The sequence below is a fragment of the Falco peregrinus genome, chromosome 1 (genome assembly GCF_023634155.1).
Source record: "Falco peregrinus isolate bFalPer1 chromosome 1, bFalPer1.pri, whole genome shotgun sequence".
In the NCBI taxonomy this organism is placed as follows: Eukaryota; Metazoa; Chordata; class Aves; order Falconiformes; family Falconidae; genus Falco; species Falco peregrinus.
Window position 1 is genome coordinate 24,824,416 of NC_073721.1, and position 12,415 is coordinate 24,836,830.

The following is a 12,415-nucleotide window of genomic DNA, read 5'->3' on the forward strand; positions in this document are numbered from 1 at the left end:
AAACAGAATTCTGCAGTCAAAATCACACTTTCTGGACAAGCTGGCCATCTATGGGGCTGTTGACATAGTGTCACAAAAATACAGGTGCTGATGTAGGCTAGCCCTCTCCTGCCCCTTCTGTATTGAGACACACAGGAAAATGCTGTTGTGTCCATAGGGAGAAGGAGGACGAGGGGCTGATGAATTTACTCGGTGCTATGCAGTGACAGTGGGCAGATGCCATTTTGACACTAGTTTTATGGGTCTGGCATGCTGCTGTTCTGTGGGATGGACTTTCGGGTGAGGAGTCAGTGGTTGTCTAAAGCCAGAATCAGAAAACACCAGTAGCTTTGTTTGTGCCGTAAAGTCACCAAACCTAGAGGTTGTTGGTAGGGAGGAAAATGACATGGAAATAAAGTACTGGGACTGTCTGGACTGTCCTCTCCTCAGCAGCTGGTCCTTGCATTGCAGACATACAAGGCAAAACTTCTGCCCTGAGTGTAAAAGAGCTGCCCCTGCGTGGGGTCTATAGGTGTGCAATGGCTTTGAGTGCCTTCCCTCTTCCTACAGGGCTGTACCGCAGCTGGGCATACCCGCCTGCACATAGCTAGTGCAACTGCTGGCAGGAGATCCAGCCTTCAGCTGTGGTGGAAGTGCATTTGGCTTTGAGTTATAGAAAGCAAAAAGACAGCAGTACAGCAATTTTTTCTGCCCAATAGATGGTGCTGTCCAGCTGATTTTCTGCCTTGAGTGGGGAGTTTGATAACAGTTTGAAGCAAGCCCTTTTCCTATTGTTAACTGCAGTAAATTTTTTCTGGACTAGGTTGAACTACCCAATTATGAAACTCAGAACAGGCTTTGGAAACTCTATTCAGAGCAGACCTGGGCTGATTGACTAGGCAGATTTTTTCCATTTGCAATTAAATTTTATTTAAACTTAAACAATGGTTAAACAAGAAAAAAAAACATCGTCCCCCATGTACAGTGTGCTGCTGGCAGCCTGACAGCTTGTGACTCTTAAATTACACAATGTGTACCAAGTAGGAGCAGAGCATATTCTTTAACATACTATCAGCTAGGAACATAACATGCTTCTAAACTCCCTGAAGCCTTGAATCAGATTGTGACAAGCTAATACAACCAGGTGGCAGGTAAATCGGAGCAGAATAGTTCCTTCCTGGCACTTGGGACCCTTCTATTGGAGATAGAGGTTCACAGCTAATTTAAACCAGTTGACAGCTGTGCTGTGGGTGAACAAGGTGCTGCTGTGCACCTCTCTGCTGCTGACTGGGTGTTTGCACCCTCCCTGTGTGAGCAGTGCTGGTTCTGTGGCCACTGGATGGTGTGGATCAGTTAAATGCAGACTTGGTAGATCAGCAAGCTGGTCCAGTCTGTCCCACAGCCACTCAGCTGTCTGGCCTAAGGGATAAAAGAGTATTTTGCTGCTGTACTTTCCTGTTTTTGCCATCAGAAGCCTGGCCTTACACTGCTGCTATGCAACTGCTATTCAGTTTTACCTCATCTTCCAAAGTCTTCCTTGATAGTATTTTGGTTAACACACTTGAGAGAGGTAGTGTATGTGTCTCTTGCTCTTGATCCTGGCTGTGTCATCCCATCTCCTCTCTTCTGCCCACTCTGGGTCCATCTGTGACCTGATTCATTTCACTAATGTAGGTGAAAATTATCAGTGGAGAGGGTCAGCAGGACTCTTTCAGCAGCAGTGAGCCCAGAGTTCAGTTTAGTTTGCAGAGGGAGCTGTGGCTGGAGCCTTCAGGAACCTGATCTTGCTCACGCTGAGGTTTTCAGCAAAATTCCACCTGTCACGGGTGCTGCAGGAGCAGTCTCAGGGCTTCTGTCTTGCACACTGTTATATGGAATAGCCCAGGCCTAGGTTTTGTGCCTCCTTGAAGTTAAGCATACCAATATGTGCTTCAAATAGCTACCCGCTGTCTGCATATGTCACCTAGGAAAGCAATATTTTAAAGGACTCAAAGCTGCTTACGGGAAGGCAATATATCACAATGGAGAGATGTGTTGCATCAAAGAGAATGTTCTGCAAATGCTTCCTCTGAGTTTAACTTCCCAGCTGTCTCTTGATTTACTTATAATCAAGGCATGTGAGCTGCAGCTTCCTTCCTCTACTCTTCCTTGTCAAAAAGACTTGTTTAATGCAAAGCTGGGAAATATGTCAGGACTTTCTTTATGCTTTGTTGGTGGCTTTTGTGGACAGCGCTAGTTTGAGTCACTTGATTGGAGTTTGGAGCACATTCTCCTGTGTTAGCTTGAGAGAAAGTATCCAATGTATTCAAGCTGGCAAGAGTTTCTTACTAACTCCCCTTCCCCCAAAAGTGTTATCACAACCATCTAATGCATTTTTATGGGTATGAAGTCTTCCCCTTATTACTGAGCTGAAGGGAACATGAGAGCAATTTGTTCTGGCTAATAACCAGGAGGCTTAACTTGAAATTGGAATGAAAACAAGTGTAAACCAGATGCAGAGGGAAGAGAGTTGTGATCTATTGAAGAAGTGCTTGAGGTTCCTTGTGCACATTTTTCTTCAAAACAAATAATAACATATTGAGAGTGCACGTCAAATCCATGCTGCTTTGTCCTTCCACTGTGAAAGCACAGTTATGTGCTGCTGAGAACAGGGAAAAGCCTTGCTTTGAACAGCATGTGGGAGCAAATGACAATGGTTAGATTGCACCGTTGTAACTCTGGAATGGGCTTCTCTGGTGGCTGTTTTGAGATTGCCAGATGAGCACAGACTGTGGTTTTATTTATTTAATTAAACGGCCAACAATTAAAGTTCTTACCAAGACTATCTTGGGTTTTGCAAGACTGACTTTCTGGTTCTTATAGCCTATGCCAACAGATAAACTCAGAGGAGGCAAGTAGATTTATACCTTAATTTCCATCTATCTGCAGAGTGAAATCACGTTGTTTCTCTTGTTTTGTGGTTTTGTTTTTTTTTTTTCTCCAAGTTATTGCCTACTTGTTTTCATGTTCAGAAAGTTCATATCCACCTGATTGCTTGGTGATGTCCTAGAAGTAACTGGAATGATTCAAGGACCCAGAATACAAGTTTGTTGAGGTGAAGAGGGGAAATTGTCTGTACTGTCAAGGCTTGCTTTTGTTATGATTTCCATGTTAGGCAGCATTGGTCACATGTTCTGAAAGAATCTAAACCATGGAGCCTTGCTAATGGCAAATTGTGCTCTTAGCACAATTGGCACGTTAGTGGTTTTGTTAACTGTAACTATGGGTTGGTCTGAGACACAAGGTTGGTCGCTCTCTAGATTCAACAGTTTATGGAGGCTCAGATCATCTGTTCAGAGGCAGATGTTAGCAACAGTGTGTAGGCCCAGAAGCTAGATGGTGTTGACAGCTGACTTGGAATTGCATCTAACAGCAGCATTTTTCTAAGTATTGGATCAGCGCCAGAAAGGGAACCCCAGCTCTGGTTGTCTTAGCAGCACATGAGACCAGTGCTTAGCTCTGTGTATTTTTGCTGTTACCTTACAAGTTCACTGGTGCTGCTGTTCTTTGTCAGAAAGTTTAATACATCCCAGGGCACCCCATCAGTGTCTGGGTATGGAGGCTGTGTGTCCACTTTGCAGTGTTTATTTCTCTGAAGCTGAGTGGGTGGTAGCCATAAGAAAGAGACGTCACTAAAATCAAAGTGGTTTTATTTTTCTTTGACGTACTTCTTTCTGGTGTCTTATTCAACAAAGTCTTAACAGCTCCTTTCTGTTATCTGGAAGATAATTGTGAGGCATGGGAGCATATCCATCTTTCCATAAACCTCAGTCTTGACAGAACTTCACATGACTGCTGACACAGTCAGGCCAAGGAGGCTACGCCAACTCTACCTTCCAGAAAGCTGTATATAAGCAGATGCTTCAAGCAGATGTAGCAGCAGATGCTTCAAGACTAGCATTTTGTTTTCTGCCGCCCTCTCTTCATCGAGGGTAATGTAGCTATTTGTTTTTCCAGCCCAACCACGGTGTGCCCTGGTGGGATCTAGCCAGCATAGAGCGTCCCTGGTCTCCATGGAGTCTACTAGGTCAGATCCTGTGTCAACACACAAGTATTTATTGTCACCAAAAGATTCAGGCATTTTGTTTAATCATTGTAAAGAGTCGGTCCAAAGAGAATGATACTGTCTCAGCATTGCCAACAGAGACCTGGAGATGGAAAGTGGTCCTCATGGACACGAAGACACAGAGACCCTGGGAAGGAGAACTGCATGGTATGAGGAGTACTGTGCTGCTCCCTGCTCCCTGGGATTGAAAGAAACAACTACAATAAGGCCACATAACCGCTGTCCAGAAGATGGATCATAACCACTGTCATAGCAACGAACCAGAAAACTTTAACCTAGGTGAACTTTCTTCATTATAATACAAAAAAACACCTCCTGGTCTGAAGCTATTGGCCTCTAAGGCAAACAATGCCTCGGGCAGTCCTCTTTGGACATGCTGGTAACTTTGCTCAAGAAGGCGGAGACTGGCAACAATCTATGGGCCAGAGGAGGAGCAAGGTGTGTTGCTTGGCATAAAAGATGGCTCCTTAGCAACTGAACTTTGGAAATCTTCCCCACCAAGGATCACGACTACTGGAAGGACCAGCAGGACGCTGCCTGGACCTGGGACCATAGGGATGCCTTGGACCTGTGGTGGTAGCTATAATCCTCTTTCCTTTTCTTTTTACTTTACCTTTTCTTCCCCTCCCATCGCTTTATCTCACACCTCTTTACGGGTGAACAGTAAAGTTGTGCTGTTTAATCAAAGCATAACCCCTTAGCGTGGTCGCCTTGATTATTTGCACTTCGAGATCATAGTAAACGAACCATCACGAGTCCACTGAGTGGACCATGACATAAAATTGGCATCACGGACAGGATCCTGAGAGACAGAGGGGTGCAGGTTGTGTGTGGTTTGTAACAGGGGAAGGACGTTTTGTTCTAGCCGCACCTGGCCCTACACCCAGCTGGGTGAGAGGTGTCCAGAAAGCAAGGGGGGCGACTCGGATTTCCCACATACCCCACACGCCCAGGACTTAGCACTCCAAACTCTAAGGGCTCTGTTTATTGGGATCTAACTAAAAGAACTCAAAGTGCAAAAGGGGGAAAGTGCTAAAAGGGGGGTTGCCCTCATATTAATGAGAATTGTCTGCTTGAGAAAGTGAAGGGACAACTTTGTAGTAACTATAAGCTGCCTTCCCAAAGCAGATTTTGGTCCCTTCAACCACTTGGGGAAGAGGAAGGTGACACAGCAGTGGCTGCGCATTTGTAACTAAGTCTAGCCTCCCTGAAGTGGGTTTGGTCCCTTTGTAGTGAGACTGGCCGAAAAGGCTGATAATCAAGGCTCTTTGTTAATGAAAGATCAGGACACATTTTACACATTTTTGGCAAAGTATGGGGCTCAACCCTCTGTACCCGGAGAAGATTGTGCTCAAGATAACTGGACAAACTTGCAGTGTGTAGTGGACCGAGTGACCTCTTTACAGACTGAAGCTAAGGTTAGACCAGGTAAGGGCAAAACTATAGTCTGTGCTGTTTTTAGGAGCCAACCTGGTCGCAGCAATTGAAGGTTGCCTTAGGAAATGTAGTAATGAAAACAAGATTATAGAATCCCTGGAAAATTGGTGAAAATTCTGCAAAAAACAAATTATGACTTAGAACAACAATTAGAGAAAGAAAGGGAAGAGAACGGCTTATTAAAAATCAGTGTCTTTAAAGCATTCCACCTTCAGAGTGAAGTGCTGAGTGAGGTAGAGCTGGAAGTGGAGGAAAAGGGTATTCGACAAATAAACCCAATGTACCCTCAGAAGGAGTTAGAGGAGGCAAGAAAATGTTTTGTGGAAAACCCTCAAGTGAGACCCTTAATTAAAACAGAATATACTTACCTGAATGAGGACGATGATGACCCTCACGTTACAACCAAAGAGATACCGTATACTGCCACTGAGCTAGCCAAGCTGAAAAGAGAGCATGGGCGCCTTCCTAAAGAATCCAAAACAGAGTGTGTGTGGCGCATATCCTTAACTGGGGGGGACCAAATCCAATCAAGTGAAAAGGAAGCTAATGGCTATTCGGGTCATGGAGTTTTCTTGACAACAGGAGGTAAACATGCCCCATGATCCCTAACCCAGCTGGCTGCTTATTGGGCTGGAGGATTGAACCCTTTAGACAGAGGAGATCCCCTGGCAATCACTGGCGCAGCTGATCAGTTCCTAGAAAGTGTACACAAAGCAGCCTGCTTGCAAATGATACATGAAAGAAAATTACTTCCTGGATACGAATCCCCAGTGATGCTGCTGGTGAATCCTGAAATCATGACCCCCTTGATAAGGGGACTTCCAGAGACACTCAAAATTTTTTACTATTCAGGTGGGAATGGCCAGAATTACTTGGCTGCTATAGATCATCTGTATGCCAATTATCTGGATGAATTATAGATATTAGCAGGCCTGCAAAAAAAGTGGTTAAGCAGAGTTTACTGTCTTTCAGGTTATTAAGCCATTTAGCATTGCATTACTTATAAGTTCACATCAGATATATAATAATCTGACCATTTCTGTTTGTCAAGAGCTAAACCTTTACCGAAACACAAAACAACCATGGCTTAGACACTATTAGAGGTGCAGGCTGTTACATTTATTTAAGAGAAGGAACATAAATTTAAGCAGAGGAGCTTTAGGAGTCCTGTGGGAAAACAACTTTTACAGTAAAGCCATCTTCTACTGTACACTTGGGTAAAGCAGTGGCTCAAGAAATAGATAGAAGGAACTGACTTCCTCAGATCCTGAGAAGTCTCAGATTTTTGCAGGTGAGGCCATGAGTAGAACTGTGATCCTTTCACTCACATTAGTGGCCCTTTTCCCTGTTCCCTGTGCAGCACAGTGTGGATGCAGAGACAGGGAGGGTGGAAAGTGAAGGAGGCACAGCAGTTAGCTATGGGCATTCTGCATGGTTGGGGAGACTTTCTCTGCAGAGTCTGTGTAATAGCTAGTGAGTGATACATGCTGTGGAAATAATTCATTGCAGAAAGCTTAATGGATCACAGATTCTGTGGTGGTGCTGAAGATTTGTTTCCTGAAATTATATTTTCCCCACTTTGTCCACCCACTCTTTGGGAAGAAACCCAAAGTTTTCTAGTATTGTTAGGAAGCTGCCTACGGACATAGGAAATTAAATCTGTTATTCTGATAAGGATGGCCTCCCTCAAAGAGGTGTGGTAATTCTGTGTGTCTCATTTGATGAAATTGTTATTCTTTTTTCTTTTGGTCTGGCCTGGCTGGGGCACTCTGAGCAGCTAAACAACCAAGCTCATTCACTCAGTAGCCTTTGCTGCAGTTGTGCTTCGCAGTTGTTTCAAAATCGTTTTTTGTATAAGTTCACGTTTAAGGTAGAGTTGAGAGCAGAAAAAAACCCACAAGCAAGCTGCAGTTGAAAGTGGACTGGGACTGTGTCCAGGGTTAAGGTCTCTAATACCTACATCTGTGACACACGTAAAGAATATGCAGTGTCCTGAACTGATGGGGGAGTATGTGCTCTCCTTCAGTACAGTGACTCACACAAATGCTATCCACATAACCCACCAGGGAAGTATAAAGAAATATTCACTCATACTTCCTAGCTTTGCATTAAAGAGGTCATTTCAATAGGGAAGAATAAGGGAAAGTGCAGCTCACACTGCCTCTAATTACAAGTAAATTAAGAGGCAGCTGGGATATTAGTGTGGTCCGTTGGAGAAAATGGGGATATGAGGAACTGAGTGGATGCAGTGAAATGTTTCTTCTTGACTCCCTCCATGCTTCTGTCCTCTCCCCAGGGTCAGGTCTACTGACATCTTTTTCCAACAGAAAATCTAAAGTTCAAGAAAACTACATTTTCTGACAGCAGAATACTGAACAGTAGCCCTGCTGAGCCTGCTACTTGACGTAAAAGCCAGAGTCAGGGTTGGACCACTACAAAATTTTTGGTTCAAGCTCAGCTTTTCTCTTTCTTTTCTAAAAGGTAAACATACCACTGTTCAGGAGGCAGTGGCTAAGTCACCAGCCCCGAGTTTTTACATTCAGCCCAGCATCCATGGAAAATGTTGCCTGATCTAGCCTTATGGCGACTGAGAGAGAAATAATATAGAGAGGCATTTTTAAATGCAGAATGTGACATCTTACATGTTTCAAGCTACTGTTTTTCTGGTACAACAGAAATACTCTGTAGGGACAAGTAAGCTGTGTAATTTTTAAGTAAGATTAATCAACGCCCTTTGCTCCTACTCATTAAACTATTCTTCATCTTCAGAAACACCATGCGGTTGCAGTCTGCTCCTTGAGTTCATCCTATGGTTGTTTCACAACTCCCCAAACCTGCAGTACATCATTAGTTCTGGCAGCGTGTGGGTAAACATCCTCTGAGAAACTAAAGCATAGGGCTGAATGAGGTACCCTGTGTTTTTGTTACTGAGGGAACCGGAGTGCTCTTTAATATTCAGTTTCCTAAATAAAGAAGTGGTCAGATGTGACCCAATGTTATTGTCATCTGGAAGATCTTACTAAGTTGGGTTTCTGAAGGTAAAGGGGATGCTACACAAACTGGATCTTCTTGGACTTAAGCATGAGTGGAGTTATGACAGCTGGACTGGACATCCTAGATCAGAGGATGCAGGATGGGAATGTAGCTCTTTTCTGCAACTTCCTTCATGGTATCTACATTTTGGCCTCTGGTGTATGCTGTCTCTGTGAGCATGGAACAGTATCAGAACAGAACCTAAATGTCAGCAGGGTGTTTGTAGTGTGGTTGCTTCTCTTTCAATCACTGGGACAGGTGTCCTGCATGGTTTAATTTCACTGTATATAAAATTTGAAAAAAAAGATATGGTTTTGAGTGAAAGGGCAAGACACAGTTTAGGCCTAGGTTTACTAAACCAGTAGTTGTTTCTATTGCCACTCCTATGTTTGCAGCTGCCTAGGCACTGAGCAACTACTCAAGACTTAATAGAGGCTGCAGAAGTCAGAAGCTGTTGGGAAAGCTCTGAGGCTGTCCTAGGCAATGGTGTGAGACCCAGGCATGCACATGCTCACGCACACATGCTGGCCAGCATGCTACAGTGTTTCCCAAAGGACTGTGCAAAAAATAACTTCAAAAAGGAAATGGCGTTGTTAAGAATATTTTCAGAATGCAAAATAAGCTCTGGTCCAAGAAAAGGTATTGTTTTGGAAGATAGCCAGAAAGCAAATACAGCCATGACCTGCAATGACCAGCTTCTCTCTACTGATCCTGGCTGGCTTCTAGCCTCCTCAGGGGGTGCAGTACTGATTAAAGAGAAGGCCAGCAGCTTCTGTTCTTATTTATCTCTACAGTGAAATGACCAGACTGCCAGGGTACTGGGCTTGAACAGTGCCTTGGCTTGGTGAATAGAGAGCCTGGCAAAAAAAAATCCCACCTTGCACTTAAAGGCTTCCTTGTGAAGGGGAGGAGGAGGAATGCTCCAGAAAAATGTGCTCAAGAGCAAAGCATGTAAGATCTGTCGCTTCTCCAAATACAAATTCACTATACTCATTCAAGGATATGGTTGTCCTAGTAAAGAAGCACCATTTTTATTGGATTATGGCAAAGCAATTGTCATTAAGATTCACAAAAAGGGGAAGCATTACATGATTCATTCAGGAATTTTTCCAAAGAGTAAACCAGTCTGAAATATTATGTAAGCATCTTCAATCTGCTCACGCTACTAGAGTCAAACCAACAATATGTCCTTGCAAACAGACCGATGCACCATTCTTTGGGGTCAGTGGGTTTCTTCCTCTTGATTTAACAATTTTAGACATAATGTTAGCCCCTTTTAATTAAGGGGGGGCGGGGGGGCGGGAAGGCAGGCAAAATAAACAGCCCAATGAAAACAATCAACTTGGTGCAAAATTGCAACACAATGGTATGTATACTCATCTCAGCCACTTGAACTGCTTGCAAAGATGCTGTCTGAGGTCATTATATTCTCAGAACATAAGTGTGTTCTCCCAAGTATGATGCTGTATATTCTGTCTGTCTGAGCGTCTGCTCTGCTGCTTTTCCAGGTGGCTTTCACTGCAGAACAGCCAACCTGCATGAAGGTTAATACTGCCTAGCCTTCAGTGGTGCCTACTAGTGGGTGCTCCATCTTCCGAGGCTTTTTGACTTGACTCTACAATGCTACATCACTGGAAGAGGTGGAGATGGCTTTTCAGAAAACCTGGACTTAGGTTTACATATCTCAGCTATGACTGACCTTTGCAGATCCAGACAGGTCACAACAGCAGGATAGGGCTGTACCTAGTGGGCAGAGAGGGACTGATGTAGTTAGAAAGGCTGGTGGAAGTACTTGTAACAAGTGTGAAATAGTTGTTTTGATAAGACACTTTTTAAAAAATAATGTCAACATGAGCGGTTTTGCCTTGCTGACAACACAGGTAGGTCAGGCAGAGTGTTTTGTTATCTGTTATCTGGGAGTGAATGACTTTTCAGAGCCCTGACAAACAGCACACACCCGATTTTATTTGAACTAATTAACCGCCAGTGGAGGAGTATGTTCAAAATGATGTATTCCTCTCATTGAGCCCAAAGAGCTGCCCTTGTTTCACATCTGTGTCTGATTATGCCTCTTGAACTTTAAGGCAGCTGTCTTACAGGTTCATTTTCTGTAGGAACTCAGGAAATTACTCAGGAAAGCCACTGACACTACCTACCACTTACTGCCAGATCTCTTTCACTCCTCATGTGAAGAAGCCTATTATGGGGAACTGTTGGCATGCAGCATAGTCAATGGAAGCCTAGCAATTAGAGTGGAATTTATAAAGAATGATTGCAATAGTCCCTAAATGTTACCAATTGATGCATATTGTCATGGTTTATGGAGCAGTCCCCAAAAACTGTGGCCCTTCCCCCGCCAACAAATAATAAGGGATTCTACAAATTACCTTGAGATCACAATGGGATTGATTAGGTGTAAGGGAGATAATATATGAAGGAGGATGTAAAGTGATACGTGCAGGGCATTAGTACAGTGAGGGACTTGATTGTGGTAATATTGACTCAAAACGCTGGCATTGGTTTTTGCTGCATGGAGCAGCCTTTGAAGTACTGCAAAAATGACTGTTTCACTTTTTATTACATTTTAATATAGAAAAAGATAAGTGACTTGGAACAACTGAAATTCATTCCTTGTCTGGTTATTTTCCTGATAAAAATGAATTGAAGGACAAAAGGTGATTTCTTTAGTGCCTTGCCAACAGCTATACAATAATTACTTCCAAAGGGCATGCAGCCCACCAGTGTCGACCTGAATGAGAATTCAGGGCTTCTGATGATGTTGGTTGACTCCTCCCTTGAATTTTCAACACACTGCTTTGGGCTGTGATCTCATCAGATCTCAATGCTAAGCAAGAGTCAATCATGCCAAGACTTGGCAGGGAAGCAGGCAAGAACAGGTGTTTCAGGAAATGGTGTTGGTTTATTGAGATATTTTATTTATTAAAGCAAAGTTCTACAGTTACTGTCCTACTGAAATTGCTTTGGTGGCCATATAAACACTAAAGTCCTGCTTTTCTGGTAAAACAAACCTATATTTCTTTTAAAGTATAGCCTTGGTTACTTGGACATCCTTGCCAAATAAGCTTTGGTAAATTTTCTCATGAGCTTTTTTCTTGATTTCTGCACTCTGTAGCTACAATAATGCTATGTGATTCAGAAGACAGATCAGAGGCCGGACTATGTTTATATTGAACATTGACTGAATAGGTCAGAATGGTAAATTCATAAGAATCAATGGATGGTGAGATTCCATAGAGCTACTGCTGAGTCTTTCCTAGCCACACACTGGTCACACAGGAGAGTTGTGTGCATTATATAAGGTGTAGTTGTGTGTAGTCATGTGTGTGTGCTGGCATGAAAACAGTAGGCCTTCTAAGTACTGCTGAGTTATCTAGAAAGTAGGTGTATTCCACAAGAGATGACCAGCAGCATTAATGTTTTTTTTGAATTGTGGTTTTGTTGTGGTTTCATCATGTAAAAACCCAGTGTTAAATGAAAGGAAGTGACAAGAATATAAAGTCTCTACGAAAAAAGCGACTCTAAAATTAATTACATGCAAGTTCCTGAAATCATGATCAGTACAAGGAATAGGGATAAAAGGAGGGGAGTGCGGAGGAACCTGCTTGGCAGGAAGAGGTAAGGAAAAGTATAAAAACTGTATTCTAGCATAAAATGAAAAATCATTTAAATACCACCATTTTTCTAAGAAGTCATACAGATACTATTTGTTCTTGTTCAAGGCTTAATAAATAATTCAGGGTTTTAATGTGTTAAGATTCCTTCCTCAGATTCATTGCACTAGATGTCCCTTCCTCAAACTAATAGTACAAGTAGCCTTTGACATTGCTCTCAAAATCTATC

General features: G+C 43.0%; 1 pseudogene; it reads left to right on the top strand.

Annotated features, from left to right (window-relative positions):
• The first annotated feature begins 5,358 nt into the window (after window positions 1–5,358).
• Window positions 5,359–6,441, top strand: LOC101911404 (uncharacterized; annotated as a pseudogene).
• The last annotated feature ends 5,974 nt before the right edge of the window (window positions 6,442–12,415 follow it).